Here is an 11,541-nt window from a genome sequence, read left to right on the forward strand (position 1 = left end):
GTAATGTAGCAAAGCCCTGCTTAAATTATGCAGTTGTCGCTAGTGATGAACTATTAATGGCATAAATAATAAATTAATAACAAATATAATTAATAATAAATTAATTCACGCTTTGAGCGCAGACATGCATCCCAAAATAAAATAATGAAGCACACGAAGAGCAGCCTTGGGAAGTAAGCATTTTATGAAGTATTCCAGCACACTAAACTGCTGCTGATAATCTCGGCGACTAGGAAATGCTGCTCAGTATTTAACATAAGCACGCAGGGAACAGACGCATTCATCTTCACACTCCGCAGTTTTTATCTAAGCTGTTTTTCTGTCAGCGTGATATAACTGAGAGCTGAGAATAAGCTGATACCGTGCTTCTGACAGAAGAGCTCAGAGGATCAGAGATTCAACAGTGCAAAAATACATCTGAAATACATCTGAATGCATCTCACCGCCCTGCCAGAGCTTTGCAGGTCAATATGCCAGCTGCTTCTGTGTTCGTCCACTGAAAACAAACATGCGCCAGTTAGAACATGCTGTTATGGCAGGCATTAAACACGTTTTTTCTGCACCCTGGGATTTCCCTTCGAAACGGATCTGGCATTGAGTTCTGATGAGCACAGATCTACTGTAGTAAAATAAATGAATGGTTGATATTGTACTTATTCATCTGACTACATTTTCTTGATAATCACTAAATATACATTTCATTTGACTTTTTTTAAATGTACTTTTTACAGTATATATCAGCAACTGCACCAAATTGCTTTTTTGTGCTCTGTGTTTTTGTCCAAGTATTCTATTCACATTCACCGGCCACTTTATTAGGTACACCTTACTAGTAGCGGGTTGGACCCCCTTTTGCCTTCAAAACTGCCTTAATCCTTCATGGCATACATTCAACAAGGTACTGGAAATATTCCTCAGAGATTTTGGTCTATATTGACATGATAGCATCACGCAGTTGCTGCAGATTTGTTGGCTACACATCCATGATGCAAATTTCCCGTTCCACCGCATCTCAAAAGTGCTCTATTGAATTGAGATCTGGTGACTGTGAAGGCCATTTGAGTACAGTGAACTTATTGGCATGTTCAAGAAACCAGTCTGAGATGATTTGAGCTTTATGAGAGGATGGATCCATGCTTTCATGTTGTTGATGCCGAATTCTGACCCTACCATCCGAATGTCGCAGCAGAAATCGAGACTCATCAGACAAGGCAACATTTTTCTAATCTTCTATTGTCCAGTTTTGGTGAGTCTGAGCGAATTGTAGCCTAAGTTTCCTGTTCTTAGCTAACAGGAGTGGCACCCGGTGTGGTCTCAAGGTTTGATGTGTTGTCTGTTCAGAGACGCATACCTCTGTTGTAACGAGTGATTATTTGAGTTACTGTTTCCTTTCTTAACAGCTTGAGCCAGTCTGGCCATTCTCCTCTGACATCAACAAGGCATTTGTGCCCACAGAACTGCCACTCACTGAATATTAGAATCACTCTCTGTAAACCCTATGGTTGTGCGTGAAAATCCCAGTAGATCAAGGTTATTATAGTTAACAAAAACGAACGAAAAAACGAAAACTAAAATGTAAAATAATTGTCGTTAACTGTAATAAAATAAAAACTAGAGTTTTTAAAAAAACTAGAACTAACTGAAACTGTATTGTGTACATACAAAACTAACTGAAACTAACTAAAATTATAGCAAAAACCTCCTTCGTTTTCGTATTTGTAAATGTATTTAATACATCTTACTGTAAGCCTTTTAGAAGTAAATCTATTTACTCGACGCTGCAGGTGTTTGACCCTTTCGCACCTCAGAGTCTGTAGTCCTGCTGCCATTGGCCAGAACGAGCCGGTTCTCCTCCAGTCATCCTCGCTGTTGCTACCGTGACAAAAACGAGTGGACATCACAGCAGCACGGTGACGACATTAAATACAGAGACTTAAAACTATTACTTTAACACGTTTGTACCCAATAATGGGTTTTATCTCTGTATCGCAATCGCGAATGAATCTTTTTAACCGGATCTTCTAAGTGAACCGGTTTAACTAGTTCACCTAATCGAACTGAATCATTTGAAACGATCCGCGTCTCATAAGCACTCGACTCGTCCACAAACTTACTTTTTAACAAGCCTAATACCCCCTCTAACTCTAAATAATCCAATATATACTCTCATTCAGTTATAAGAACAGTGACGTTACACTAAGATCAAACTTGAGAAGCGGTTAACCGATAAAACTGCGCATGCGTGATTCAGTGAACCGAGCACAAACAATACATGACAGCCTGCGGTGACTGAACTAAACTTCAACAACTGCAGCGCGGGTAAAACGAGGGCTGAAATGAGAGGATCTGGTGAAACGTAAGTTTATTTCATAATAGAAAATCGTAATGGAGTTTAAATCATGTCTCAGTTGGTTTGCAAAACTTTACTTTAAGACATTTTTCAGATCATGGTGATGATTTAATTGACTGAAATTACTATTGCTGACTACATAATGTTGAGTCCTAACATCCTCGATAAATTTCTGAACTTCCCATCACTACTGTGTATCTAACATCAGAATCAGCCTTGCACACATATTGTACTTAAGGCTGCTGTCTTGTGGGCTGTTGTATTTGAATTTGAGGATGGGTAGATGATAGTGGTAGATGATAGTGTTCACGTGTGCTCTAAATACTGGTTTCAAAAAATGTATGGCTGAATTTTTATTATACAATATTTATTCTGTTGATTTTTAATCTTGCACCTAACAAATATTCTCATTTAGAAAAAAAACTAAAACTAATACTAAAACTAAAAAAACTAAAACTAAGTCATTTCAAAATATAGAAACTAATAAAAAGTAGTAAATCTCCCTCTAAATCTAATTAAAACTAACTAAATTTGAAAACAAAAATTCAAAACTAAATAGAAACTAAAACTAATGAAAAATCCAAAACTATTATAACCTTGCAGTTGATCAGCAGTTTCTGAAATACTCAGACCAGCCAGTCAGGCACCAACAAGCATACCACCTTCAAAGTCACTTAAATCACAAATTTAAACTGCAGCAGATTGTCTTGACCATGTCTACATGGCTAAATGCTGCAATGTGATTGGCTGATTAGAAATTTGCGTTAACAAGCAGTTGTACAGGTGTACTTAATAAAGTGGCTTGTGAGTGTATGTCTAATATTGTTTCATAACTGAATGAATACAGAGTTAAGGTACAGTGATACAAATGATAACTCATATTATATATTATAATATCACATTATAATGGCTGAAGACTACATTTTCTTGAGAGGGCCAAACTGAGCAAAACATCAATTTATATGGTCAAAAAATGGTTTATATTTTGGACAGCTTGTAGTGTAAAACTTTAAGATCTCGATAGATCTATATACTAGTATAAAAGATGACTTATATAAATTACATATAAATATCTATTGTCACTCTATATCTCATAACATACATGCAGAAAGATATTCTAGTGGCCAAGACTGCAAGTCTATGTACATGCACAGACCCAGAGACACAGTTGCACAGTAATACTGATGTAATGAGGTCACAGGTGGATGTAATTTACAGCCCAGGCTCATTGGAAATATGTGCATCAGCCTACAATATTCTGCTAAATACGTTGCTCCGGGTATTTCGTTACATGTTTCAGAAGACAAATCCACTAGAGGGCGCTGTCTACTTTTTTTGTGAAAAAAATACATTATATGGTATGTTTTGTAACACGTTTCAAATACACATCCTTCTTGCACATGTCCACAAGGCTTGTTGTACAGATAATCTAGCACACCGCTGACCTAAATTTTCCCTAAACCCAATCAATAGTGTTTTCAAAAGCAGACATATGAAAAGTGCACCATGCAAGACCACCTTCTTTATACTTTAAAATTTATAATGAGATTGATTTACATTGCTTTTATCTCTGTGGAATTATGCTTGACTGGACTTGAACCTGAGTGTGCTACTGTGAAAACTGAGCTACTGAGCAAACTGTTTGCACCAGAAAAGTTGTCCATATGGAGATAGATAGGTAAAGCAAACATGCTTGGTTACAAATATACACAGACACTGTGAAGTAGTTTTGTGGTAATTATTTGGTGCATGTAACATGAAAATAATTCTTTATTCATTGATATTATGTCCTTGGGAATATCATTAGTGTGATAATACAAAAGTTGTTGATATACTGCCCCGAGTATTCACTTTATCTAGAAAAGGTAGGCTGAAGCATGTACTTCCTATGAGCCTGTTTTGGTAATTTACAACAGCTTTAAATGTGAATCATGCAAACAGAAAAATCGACCATCGGGAAAACTTTTTCCACCAGAGTTTTGCATGTGGAAAATCCATGTGGATCTGCTCACTTAAACACTTTAAGAAGAAAAAGACTCTGATGCCACATTCGGCAGCTGCTGCTTTGCCCTAAAATTTGATAGACAATGATTATGTTTTAACTAAATATCTCCTACCTACATCAAGTCTAGTTAAGGCTAGACAGTTTTAGACTAATTATTAATGAACATGTTTGGCACATCTGGTAACACTTTTGCCAGCATGGAGAATGTTGACAAAAACATAGATTACGATCAAAACTGAAGTTACCGGTCACTCAACAGATATTTTAATGACTATGAGTATGAAGTGAAATATTATTAATCTACAGTTATTTACATGTAGTTACATGTTTACTTACAGGCTGATAACCAACAAAATGTTTAGTTCAAGTTCAAGTTTGATTTATTTATATAGCACATTTCTAAACGGCCACGAGGCCACACAAAGTGCTTTACAGAGAAGATACAGACAAGCAAGTACAGACATAATTAACAAAACAGCAATAATGTGCTGTAAAAGAGAGCATATGAAATGTAAAATAGATAATACAGAAAAAATTTGGTTTCAGTGCCTAAAAATAAAAAAGTAATTAACCCTTTTAATAATTCTGCCTGATTAAGATATGCTAACACAGTTGAACACATTAAACAGGATTAAAAACTAAACCGAGGAAGGGACTTATGCTTCAAACAAAATGGAAAATAGATGAGTCTTTAATTTAGACTTGAAAATTTGCTATGACAAAGCCATTTTTAATTCTAGCGACAGCGCTTTCCAAAAGTGTGAACTGGCTATAGTGAATGCACGTTCGCCCCTGCTTTTGAGGTGGGCCTTTGGGACTTTTAATAGAAACTGATCAGCGGAACGCAAGTGTCTGGATGGAGTGTAAGGAATGGAGTGTTTAAGGGAGGCCAATAAAAAAAAACACTGAATTGCCCTTAGTATCAAAACATCAAAAAATGCATAATAGTTAATATAATAAGAGCAGACAATATTATCCACAAGTCTTAAGTATATAGCCTACTCAAGATTGATGGACAGACAGGAAGTCTGTGGTGAAAATGCAGGAAGCCATGTTGTGAAGTACAGGCCGAGTGGTGGGCTGGAGTGTCTGACCCAGGAGACCCCGTGTTTGTTGTCACAGCTGAGCTGCACACTTTTGAGGCAGTCAAGCGCAGACAAGAAGCCGAGACTCTGAGGACCACCACACCACAGACAAAATGCCTGACAAGTACTCCTTCTCTAAGAGCAGACCCCCACCTCAAACAGTCTAAATCTATCTCGACCTCTTGGTAGGTGGGATGTTTTCACTCCAGACTGAGAAAGAGCAGCTGATGTCTGCTGCGATGACAGAGTTTGGGAGGCACAGTTTATGAAACGGGGTCAGCACGAAGAACAAGGGCTCTTGTGTGTTATAAAAACTCTCGCCATTTATCACTGCAGACAATCTCTGGACTGGAATCATGGCATATATTTATAGCAAAGCTGAAATCTATTTTTTTTCTCCTTTATGCAAACAACATTTCTGTGAGCCATAAAGTATAGTGTGCACTAGTAAGGTTAATACATTTCTTTAAAGGCATCTTTGCACCCATGAGGAACTTTTAATAACAATGGCAGTTTTTTGTGGAAATAACTGTAGATTATTAAACTGTTCTTGACACAAAAAAAAAACTTTGAAGTGATGTAAACTGGCAGCAGCGTTCAACAATTAAAAACCCAAGTCATGGACTCTGCTCTAAAGGTCCTGTGGTTTCTGCCACTAAAACTTTACCAGCTAAATTTTGATGGACCGTAGATTGTGAGTTGGAATTACTGTGGAAAAAGCCTGTAAGTCCAGCAACAGATGCTCAAATGAATTCCTAATTGGGGAATCTGGAGGTCAAGACAACACCTTGAACTCCTCAGCAAGCACTACAAGCCATTTCTGAACAATGTGTGCAGTGTGACAACGTGCTTCATCCTGCTGAAAGAGGTCACTTTTACCAGTGAGTACCACAGTCACGATTGTACCTAGTCTGAAACAATGATAGGTAGGGTGTGTTTGTTGTTGCTGGTCCTAAACTCTGGAACACTCTTCCAATTCACATTAGACTTTCCCCTTCTATTTCTGTGTTTAAGTTTGTTTTAAAGAACTATCTATTTTCTCTCGCTTTTAGCACTCATTGATACTCACTGCTTTATTGCTTTTACTTGTTAAATGCTTCTTTTATATTCTGCTTCTTTTCTGTCTTTAGTACTCTTATGTACAACACTTTGGTCAACTTTGCTTCTTTTTAAATGTGCTTTATAAATAAATATTGTATTGTATTGTATTGTAATTATCATCCACATATATGTACAGACCTAGGGTTTCCAAGCAGAACAAGAGGATCCCTCTCCCTCCACTGGCTTATCATGTCCCACAACATAACAGTGATGTAAACGCTTAAGCAAACCACCAAAAGACAACTAGACCTATCAGACCAAACGACCTTCCTCCACTCCAAGGTCTAGTTTCAGTCCAGGCTAATTGGAAACGTGTGGCTTAGTATACATTTTAACGAAACGTAAAATACATTGCTCTGGGTACGTTTCAGATTACAAATCCACAAGAGGGCTCTGCCTACTCTGAAACAAATGATGTCTGCAAAATTGTTCCAAACAATTTATATGTGTTGAATTTAAACTAACAAATGAATTTAGTAATGTTCAGCTTCATTTGTTTGTTTAAATTCAGCCCAAATAAATTGTTTAGTAAATCCAAGGAATCATCTTTGAATCATTTTTTTTCTGTGTACATTTTTGTTAATACGTTAATTCTCGTAGACATCCATGAGAAAGGCAGGGCTTATTGTACAGATCACCTACCGAACCACTGACCTAAACTTTCCCTAAACCCAAGCAATATGTTATGTTATTTTCTCTACCACATAAATTACCTTCCTTCAGTCTGTCCAAGTGTCCAGATGTGTGCAGATGATACAGTCATTTATACACATGGTAAAAACACAACTCAAGTATCAGATAAACTTACACAAGCTATAACTCATGTCTCAGAATGGTTAAACCAGTCCTGTCTAACAACCTAGTCACAGGCAAACAAAACATTGCTAAAACCCATAGAGTCACTATACAAACAGACAATTCAAATACTGGATAAAAACCTCAACGACATCATCATTGTACACTTTTACAAAAACATATACTGTTAATCTGGGAAAATGTCATTAAGTATTCAAACATGTGTCTGATGTATAAAATCATTTATCATCTCCACCTCTCAGTCAGTTTGTAAACATAAGGAATAGCCCGAGGAGACTGTTTTGTCACAACTCTGTCCCTGGCAGCATCAGAGAAATAACCACTTGCAATATGTTTAAAACACATTTAAAAATCTGATGTTTAGAGCATCAGACGGATCATCATTCCTATTAGCATGAACCTACCATTCATGTTACCACTTGGTGCCTGCCATCTTAATGATTTGTTGTTTAAAAAGGTTTTAACTACTCTTATCTCTATCACATAATGTTGGTGTTTTTAGTTTATTTTGTACATATACATTTTTTATTAAGGGTGCTTTCAAACCTAGACTTTTGTTTCGGAACTTGGCGTGTTTCCCCAGTTAGCATGGTTCGTTTGGCATAAATGAATCCTGCAATCGCACTCTGATCCATGCCAAATCAATCAGTCAGAGATCGTCTGAGGGTGCTTTCACACCTATGGATCGACTCTTTTGTTTCGAAACAGCGATTAAAATTGTCACAATGCTGCACTTTGTTCTTGGTGCGGTTCGCTTTCACAAAGCAAAGTTTTTAAACGGACCAAAAGAGCTAAAACAAGTCATGTGCAAATAAACCTCACACTGGTCAAAGTTTTATGGTGTATTTTTCAGAGTGCCCCTTAGCTATCACGCATCCTTATTTTAAGTTATGACAGTGAGCAATAAGACAACATTCTGCGCTTTCATTTTGAATGGTGACACCCACAGACATCATCACCAAATTTAAATCAGAGGTAAGACTTTCTCATACACAGCAGTTGCCTAGACTTATGCATTACAGGTTTTACATTATAGAGAGAAATAACAGACAAACCAAGACTGCCGTTTGGTCAATTCTCCTAATAGATAAACAGCTCTTGTTAATAGTTAACATGCTTTCACTTTCATATTTGACATGAAACGGCTCGATTGAAAAACTCTGGAGCGGATGTAGTGAGAAAGCAATACAATCCGTTTTGGTCTGTTTAGAAACTTTGCTGTGTGAATGCGAACCACACCAAGAACAAAGAGCAACATTGTAAAAATGTTAATCCCTGTTTCGAAACAAAAGAATCGATTCACAGGTGTGAAAGCACCCTAAGATCTACTTAACGGCGTCTATTTTAATGCTTCTTAACTTGATTGATTGTATATTTTTTTATTGTTTTTAGGTTGACAATTTTAACATCTGTCCAGAGACATCGGATGAAAAATAGCCTTCTAGCTAATTCTGGTGCATTTGCAGCAATGCTAATTAATGCACACTGTCTCTGACAAATAAACAAACAAATAAACAAATAAATAAATAGTGTTTTCAAAATCTAACATAACAGAAAGTGAACCACAACCACATAGTTTTACTTTGATTTAACAATACATTTATTGGATTGTGCTTCACCAGACTTGAACTCGAGCGCAAGTACATCACTGTACAAAGTGAGCTACTGAGCAAACGGAATACTCCAGAACAGTTGTGCATAAGGAGAGAGATTGGTGAGGAATATGTTTTTTGATTACAAATCATAGACAGTGGTCAGATGTCTTTAATTTGGTGAATTGATTTGCAAGAAACTGCAAGAAAATAATATTATATTTGTTGATAGCATGCCACTGTAAATATTATTTGTGTGAAAAGAACTATTTTATTGTATCTACAAACTGCAAAGGAAGGTTTAAGTTTGTTTTGCAAGACACGAATTTCCAGTGAGCATGTGTTGTCTAGTTCTAATCCCTGTGTTCCTATTATACTTACATTCAAAAGAGGACAGGGGTCATCACAGGCACCCTGACAGGTCTGTCTCTACACAGCCACATAAGCAGCAGTGTGCAATGTACTGTGTTGTGACACATTCCTCCCATAACAATCATTAAAATTTTATGTGACTTGCACCACAGAAGACCTTTTGTTGGCTCAGACCCTATTGCAGACCAGACGAGATGAGCCTTGGGCGCAAACACTTGCTGGTTTGTGGTTTGTCCCTCCTTGGACCACTGTTCTGCTGACCAGTAGCCACCCATAAACCTTTATGAGATCCTATTTGGCTGGTCATAATGTTTGCTAATCAGTGCAGACTATGTAATCTCACTACAATTCGTAACTTTTCAATTTAGTGGCTAAATCGTATGAATTTGTATGATTTCATTTATACATTCTTTATTAATCATTATGTAAGTGGAAATTAATCTTTGGCTTCACCACACAACCACATCCGTTTTCACATTACACATATCAAAGAAAAACAGAGAGGGGTTTGGCTGCAGACTCGGTGCAGATGCAATCTGAGCTGCATCCAATGTTTTTTAATGTGCTCAACTAACCCCACCCTTAACCCTACCCTTCACAGTGACGTCACTAGCTCCATTAAGTGCATTGTGTCTGACATTGCATCTCTGAGCAATGCAATCTCAGTTTGCATCATAAAGGCTGCATCCAGATCCTATTGGAAAAACAGGCAACACAAATACATTCAATATCATCACATTAAACGCTCAATTAAAACCCTATACATACTCAAAACACAGTTTTTAAAATTCTAATGGCAGTCAGCACGAAGGATATTTGATACACATTTTTCTTTACTTGAGGTTGCCTATAATGTCTTTTTGATGGCAAGACCTGAAATTTTGTGAGGGGTCTAGCTGTAGACACGGTGCAGTGCAGTCTGAGCTGCATCCAATGCTTTTTAATACACTCACCTAAAACCACCCCCACCTCTACCCCTCATAGTGACGTCACTAACTCCATTTAGTGCATTGTGTCTGAGATTGCATCTCTGAGCAATGCAATCTCAGCTTGCATCATAAAGGTTGCATCCAGATACTATTGGAACTTTTATTTTTATTATATTTTATTATTTTATAATTAGGGATGTCCAGATCTGATCACGTGATTGTCACATTTGTGCATGCTTGTTTTAAATCAAACTATTAGGAGTCTGTCTTCTGTTGTTGCTATTATATACTAGTAATTACCCTTTTAAATCGCATATTGTTGCGCGAATTAAGAGTAGTTTTAGCCTCATCGTTTTTAGTGTTTATTTATTTATATATATATATATATATATATATATATATATATATATATATATATATATATATATATATATATATATATATATATATATATATATATATAGTCAAATGTGAAATACTGTTGTACAGGGGCAATTTTAGGATTTTCATTTTAGGGCGGATCAGGAAAGGATCATTTTGGGGTAAACAAAGAAAAACGTTTATACATTTACACACATATACATTTTTAAGTAAGAATCTTAAATAATACACTAAAATTAGGGAAGTTTAATCAGAAAAATAAGTGAGTATACTGAGGGTATATGCAATTATTGATCCTCAGAGGTGGTAATACCCAAACAGCTCATGGAAAAAAGTAAGCATACTGAGTATACGTGCGTATAGCAAGGACTACACCACTGATATATATATATATATATATATATATATATATATATATATATATATATATATATATATATATATATATATATATATATATATATATATATACTCATTATTTTTAACACATCTATAGTTATGCGGTGGCACAAAGTTAGACTTCTTTCTTTACTTCACACAGAAACAGCAACGCGTGTGGCATGACATTACTTTGATGCAGAGACGCTATTGGCTAAATGCCGGCATAGTAGAACACGAAAGCAGCTTGAAGCGGAAAGTGTGAGTATTATGTCTGCGGTCAGGAGGTATTATAAAATTGATTGCTGTAGCAAATTGTGAGATATGTAAACTTTGACTCACTGCCAGGTATTTTAAGTTGAGGTGCTATTTGCTTTTATATTTGATTTCTTTGTATATATTTACTGTTGCATTAAAGTCCAAAAGTGAAGAATTTATGTTATTAATTGTTCAAGCTACCTCACAGAAGTGCTCTGTTTGTTAATAGTTGTTGAATGATAAAATAAGATGGATTAAATAAAAATAAAGACCA

This window comes from Danio aesculapii, chromosome 12 (genome assembly GCF_903798145.1).
Source record: "Danio aesculapii chromosome 12, fDanAes4.1, whole genome shotgun sequence".
NCBI lineage: Eukaryota > Metazoa > Chordata > Actinopteri > Cypriniformes > Danionidae > Danio > Danio aesculapii.